Source organism: Arachis ipaensis, chromosome B03, assembly GCF_000816755.2.
Source record: "Arachis ipaensis cultivar K30076 chromosome B03, Araip1.1, whole genome shotgun sequence".
NCBI classification, from domain to species: domain Eukaryota; kingdom Viridiplantae; phylum Streptophyta; class Magnoliopsida; order Fabales; family Fabaceae; genus Arachis; species Arachis ipaensis.
Genome location: NC_029787.2, coordinates 23227784 through 23234684, shown reverse-complemented (window position 1 = coordinate 23234684; position 6901 = coordinate 23227784).

The window sequence follows — 6901 nt, the reverse complement described above, 5'->3', positions numbered from 1 at the left end:
TTTTGCGATCCCCCGGTCTTCTGTGTTTCTTTGTATTTCTCTAAGCATGAGGACATGCTAGAATCTAAGTGTGGGGAGGTTGACAAACCCCAATTTGAGGATTTATCTTATGATGATTTCAGGGGTTTTATCAATGATTCCACACACTTTCCATATGAAAATACAAGATTTTGCATTCCTTCCTTAGTTTTGCCTCATGAATGAAAACATGCTTGTTTTGTACTAAAATAGATACATTTCTAATCGTCTCTTGATGCCATTCGATGCCGTGACTTGTGTGTTAAGTGGTTTCAGGATATAGAGTAGGAATGGACCGAAAGAGAGAAGGAAGACGGGTACAAAGGAAGGAAGCATGAGGATTAAGCTTTGAAGGTTTCCACATGGGCGCGTGCGCGCACATGGCGCGTCCGCGCGGAGAGGGCTACGTGGAGCCGAAGCCAAGAGCCGGCTTGAGAAGCGGCTAAGCCAGGAACTAATCTTCACGGGCGCGTACGCGTACATCACGCGTCCGTTCCGGCTCACAACAAAACAGCACTTCCACCATTCAACATCATCAAATTCATAAAACCGGCATTTAAGCCATAAATCACTTTTCTCAAGCCACCATATAATCATTTACTTCTTTCAAAGCCGTTTCCTTTACTTAGGCAAAACCAACTTCAACCCCCATGATAAATTCTAGAACGTTTCAACTGTTCAAAATTGTTTTAGTCTTACAAGAATTCAGAATTCAAAGAGTACTTAAAACATTTCTCAAAACATTTCAAAATGAAACTTGTTAACAGACATTCAGGTTCTTTCAAAGCCATTGAAACTTCTTTAATTGAAACCCCCAAGTCAAATTCAAAGGCATAAACCCCTTTCACATCCAAACAGCTTTAAAACACAAGTTTCATCTAAATAACCTTCTCCTGAAAGAGATACAATGCCTTTCTTAAGAAGCAAGACTAAATCACAATTTCCTCTTTATTAATTCATTTCGAAAGCATGAATCATCCTTTTCTCGATAATTCAAATAAAATAGTAGAAGTCTTTAACTCATCATTTTCCAGACAACATTTCAATAAAAACTCGGATTTTATAGAAATTTCGGCAGCACCTCCCTTAAAACTTGGACTTTTGCCACCCGGTTCGGGTCCCAACTAAACCGTTTCTCATTCCTTTTCAACAGCTCAAAACCAGAAATCAATTCAAAAGCAAGCTAAATCCAACAGTCGCCTCAATGGCATACCTCAAGGAAACCATTTCAAAAATCAACTCAATATCAACCGATTTAACTCATTTATAAAGCTTTAAAGAATCGGTTCAATAATAAATCATTTATCAAAACCAGAGCAATTAAAGCAACCCAGACTGAATTTCAAGAGCATTCTATCTTTCACATCATCAAAATAATTGACTCAATTCAAACCAATCATCAACGGATTAAACTCATTTCAAATCTTTAAAGAATCAACTTCCAAAGATTACATTTCACAAACCACACAACAATTCAGCCAAACCAACATCCATAGTCATTCGAGTCAATCCAATAATACATAAGGCAGATACAATCACCAAATACACAATATCTCACATCAATATGTAATAATTCCAATAATAAACTATAGTTTTTGGAAAGCGCCCCTACCTCAAAACGCAAATTCCATAACGCAAGCGTCTCACAGAGTCCTTTACGCCTCAACCCGAACTGACGGCAACCAAGACCTCAGGTCCCAGCCACTTTCGCAATAACCTCAACAACTCTAATCGTAACATACAACAACCGAAACTTAATCTCATAGCAATTAACGCCACAAACCTCAGCGTGAGGTAACAGAACAATAACGAAAGGGCTTTCAAATCGAAACGCTTACCGAACCGAAGAAGGAACGGCTAAACCGGAACAGCGGCGGTCTCTGAACCGGTTCGGCAGTAGCCCGGCAGCCACCTCAAGCAGTAGCGGTGACCAGACTCCGGCAATGGCGCCTGGAACCCACATACAGAGATGTTAAAGCTTCCAGAATCTTAAACGAATGAAGATCGAATTCAAAAACCCTTACTGGAAGAGTTTTCTGACGACGGCAGCGGGTTTTCCGGCGGCCAGGCACGGCGGCGCGACTCAACACAACCAGGCAGAGCGGCGGCAGCCTCCAACAACTCCGGTGAGCTTCCTCAACGACGGTGATGGCTAGAGACCAGGCGCGGCGGTTTCAGGCCCTCAGACCCTTCTCGCTCGCGTACCCTCTCTCTCCGTGTCTCAGCTTCGATGGCGACCCCTGGTGGACCAACGGCGACGACGATAGCGCGGGCAGCCGCGGCACCCAGGTGCGACGACGACGGCGCAAGACAGCGCCCTCTCCTCCTCTTCTCTCGCGCCAGCTTCGATGGATCAACAGTGGCGGAGGCGACGCGAGTTCTCCCTCTTCTCCATGGCACAGTGGCGGTGGCGACGTGGTGGCGCAACGGTGGTGGTTCCAGGCCGACAGAAATGCGTGATGGAGGTGGCGGCAAAGGCCCCCTCCCCTCCTGCTCCTCCAATCTCCTCTACTCCCCCTCAGATCTCTTTCTTTCTTTCTTTGTTTTCTGTTTCTTTCAGGGAACACAAAGGAAACTCAGCGTGTGTTGCCGCTGCTGAGAGAAAGGAAAGGTTGGGGGTGTGGCTAAAGGGAACCGGGTCATGGGTTAGGGTTTTATTTTGAAAATTAGGGTTAAGGGCATTATGGTAATTTCACATAAAATTGGGAATAATATAGTAATTGAAACTCAATGTAAATCCAACACTAATTATATATAGAAAATACTATTTGCTCACCAATTTCACAAATTATTTTTAATAAAATGCCCAAATCTAAAAATTAGAAATAGTATACTTAATTTCTTTATTTTCCAAAATAGCAGTAATAATATTTAAAGTATTATTTATCTAATCCAAATCATATAAAATCCTTATTATTTCATAACTATCAATCTTATACTTTAAATATAGAAAATAATCCAATAATTATAAAATTGGATAATAATCATAACTTATCTCAAATCCAATAAATCAAAACTTGCCTTAATTATCTTTAATAAAATAATTTCTGAAATTAAGGCTAATAACATGGGTCAATCATGTGATAGTAGGGCAAGGCATCAAAGGCTATAAAACAGGATGGAGTTAAAATGATGTGCTCAATATCCACACACTAATCTCATATCGACCTCAAGGTTTCAACTTTCCAACTCCATCAAGCACTTTACAATCCCATACTCGATCACAAGCCTTACAACCGCAAACCCGTCCGCAAGGAACAAAACACCCACAACTCATAACGTTGCATACCTACCGCTTCAACTTCCGTATACACATATCACGCCTTAAAGAACTAACGCATCCCGTTACTACGTCTACAAGTCGCACGTGATATCAAAATAATTCTCGAGTCTACTCAGAAGGATACAAGACTTTAGAAAGGAGAGGCAAATGTCAAAGATAATACTCGTAGATTTGAGAGAATGTATCCAATTCCAGATAAACAAGGATGCTCAAGCAAAGAAGTTTGCTAGAAATAAACCAATTGACCACTCCAAAGATAACCCTTGGATCCGAGAAACTCAATAGGACTAATAAGAAGAGAACCAGCACATCAGTTTGAAACAAACTCAAGCTGAGTCGAGGAAGCATGAGGTTTACAGAAGAGAATATTTCAAACCCAAGACAAAGCTCACAAAACTCAAGAGCATAATTAAAAGTACTTCTGAATACATTGTTCTTAAAAGAATCGAAAACTTGCAGGAAAATCACCTCGCAATCTAAAAGAAAAGTTAAGCAACAAATATCCTTCAAGAGAATAACAAAAGCATAAATGTGGCTTTACTTCAATACAATTTCATGTTGAAGTAGATTTTGTAGAGTTCCAAAAACAAATGCACACAACTTTGGCTAAGAGCTAAAATATTTCCTCAAATATTTTAGAAGGATAATTAGATGCACAACTTAACCAAAAGCAGTTCATAAAAACTCGGAAGTAATCAAATGCTTGTTCAAAATTCTCAAAATTTCATATTCAAACAAGCGTGTATAACATTTATAGCAAGGACAAAAAGAGGAAGTTAAACTCTTTTTGGAAAAGAAATTCTGAGGTAAAAATTTGCTTAAAATTTGGTAAAGGAAATAAGTGGTGCGTTACAATTGAACAAATTTCCACTAAACAAGGAAGCTCTTCAAAACTTTATTTAAAATAGTACATGCCCACTTCAAAGCAACTTTGCCAAAATTTGAACAATGGTTTCAATCATAACCAGGCAACAGAAAATAAATTCCGTTTAGTATTCCTTCAAAGAGAATTCAAAACTTCTTTAGAAAGGTTCAAGACAAGACTCCAAAGTGTTCTTGAAATCGCCATCTCAGAAGGATATTCAAGGAGATTAGAATGTACTTAAAAGGAGTCAAGCCATACAAGAAAGGATCTTAAATTAAAGTAATTCAAACAAGATCCACTAGACATGAAACATCAAACAAGTCTTAAATTGATCCAAAAGAATACAAAAGTCATAGAAAAAGAATACTCAATCATTTGTAATTTCTCAAGGATAAATTTCTGACTAAAAACTCTTGTGGAGATAATGAGAGAATAAACAATGCACTAACTTGAAACGAATCAAACTGACTCACGTAAGGATGAGATTCACAAGAGAGGACAAACCAAGATCAATGGTAATGTTCACAAGATGTAAAAGATTAGTTAAAAATAGGGTCACGTATGACATTCATAGAGGTGAAAAGCTTAAGAAGGAACGAGTCCGTTCATAAGAAGAAAGCTATGAGTCCAACATTTTCAAAAGAACAACAATGGCATAAACAATGTGGTATGCTAAATCAGACTCAAACCAAAAATAAATCAAGTGTAGTTCATCAAACGAAACTCAACCGAGACAAAAGTGGTAAATTCTTTCTCTTCAAAATTTTGAAAAATATCCAAATACAGAATCAAATGAAGATGTGCATTGGTACTATAGTAAAATTACTAGAAAGTCAAAATTGTAATTTAAAGTAAATGCAGTTTCGTAAACCAGTAAAAGTACAAGCGAGATATTAGGAATAAATAGTTATTAAACTGCATAAGAAATCTTCAAGGTTTCATATATAGATAAGTATGTATCTATTCAACAGCAATTTCTATAAAAATCTCAAAATTGGCTATGCTCACTGTCAAATAAGAGAAAAACTGAATCAACAATTTCTCTAATAATGGACTCGGAATCCCGGAGTCAAAATGCACAACGCATTAGGACAAGTTCAAAGCCATTTCAAAGAATACATGAATCAAGAAGAATTCAAACAGAGGAAGATAGATGCAACAAGGATTTTAAACAAGCATATGCACTTAAGATCAAACAAGAATGCATATGAATAGAGAAACAGAGTGGAAGCATCAAATTACTTTTCATCTTTTGCCTCTTTTCAAAAACAACAGTTTTCAATAAAAGTAAAGTCGGAAATCTTTTCTGAAAGAGGAACCGTTCAATTCTCAAAAACATCAAAAGCCTTTCAAAAAGGTTTATCTATGTTGAACCAAAATAGCCTTTCATTTTATTCCAAACCAGAAACACAAAACCGAAATCAACCATCGGTTCATCTCATTCCAACCACGGCCTTAAGCCCAAACAATCGAACAACAACCAATCACCACAGTCCAACAGAGTCCCAGATGCAAACACAGATAGGAAGTTCAAGCACAAAAAAACAATTATTACAAGTAGAACAGTTAGCAATTAATCACATAGTCAAACCAAGTATAATATGCACACCCAACCAATGTCACACAAATGCATATGATGCATGCCTGTCCCTAGTGGCTGATGATATCATCTGTCAGTTACCAAGCCAACCCGACGTGTCCGGTAGCTAACCCGGACACAGTCTCTCTGTTGCGCTTTATTATCATTAGAGGGTATCTGCGCCCTGTCGCCATTAGAGGGTATCTGCGCCCTGTCGCCATTAGAGGGTATCTGCGCCCTGTCGCCATTAGAGGGTATCGGTGCCCTGTCACCCTTACAACCAGAGAGAAAACACAAGCATACTCGCATACAACATTCATCTCAGCCATCCGGCTTAAATTCACAATTCATTCGATTGTCGATTGGCATTTATACTCAACCATGGATCACCATCCATCTCAGCCATCCGGCTCACGGTTCAATCCAGAACCAGCCAATTTATCAATAAATACAGCCCTTCGGCTTAAGTTCATAATTCATAATCAGCCATACAGCTCACAACTCATTCGGCAATCAGCCATAGTTCAATAGCATACATGGCCGTTCCGGCTCACAACAAAACAACACTTCCACCATTCAACATCATCAAATTCATAAAATCGACATTTAAGCCATAAATCACTTTTCTCAAGCCATTTCACTTTGAAATCAAATTTCAACTCTTTTTAGCCTTGGCTTTAAAGATCTCATTTCTCAAATCATCTCAGGCTCATAAGCCACTTTTACTCAAAGTAAGTTCCCTTTTTAAAACAAAGCCACTCTCGGCTTTCTCTTTCCAAAACTTCCATAACCATGGCAAGTTAATGATTTATTTCAAAGTATTCAAATTCATCCATCCAACAATGGAATTTTATAACAAAAGTTTCTCGGCAGAATCTCAAGTCTTTAGGGAAGGTCAACCTATATCAATTCCTTAGAATTCATTGAAACTATTAAAATCATAGATTCTCGGTTCAAGTAAATAAAACTGAATTTATTATGAAACCGACCATACAAAATCACAAGTTCCAACCCGGTCCAAAAATCAACTCATTTGAAACGGAACCGGTTCATTTGAAACAACATTTCAATAAAAACTCGGATTTTATAGAAATTTCGGCAGCACCTCCCCTAAAACTTGGACTTTTGCCACCCGGTTCGGGTCCCAACTAAACCG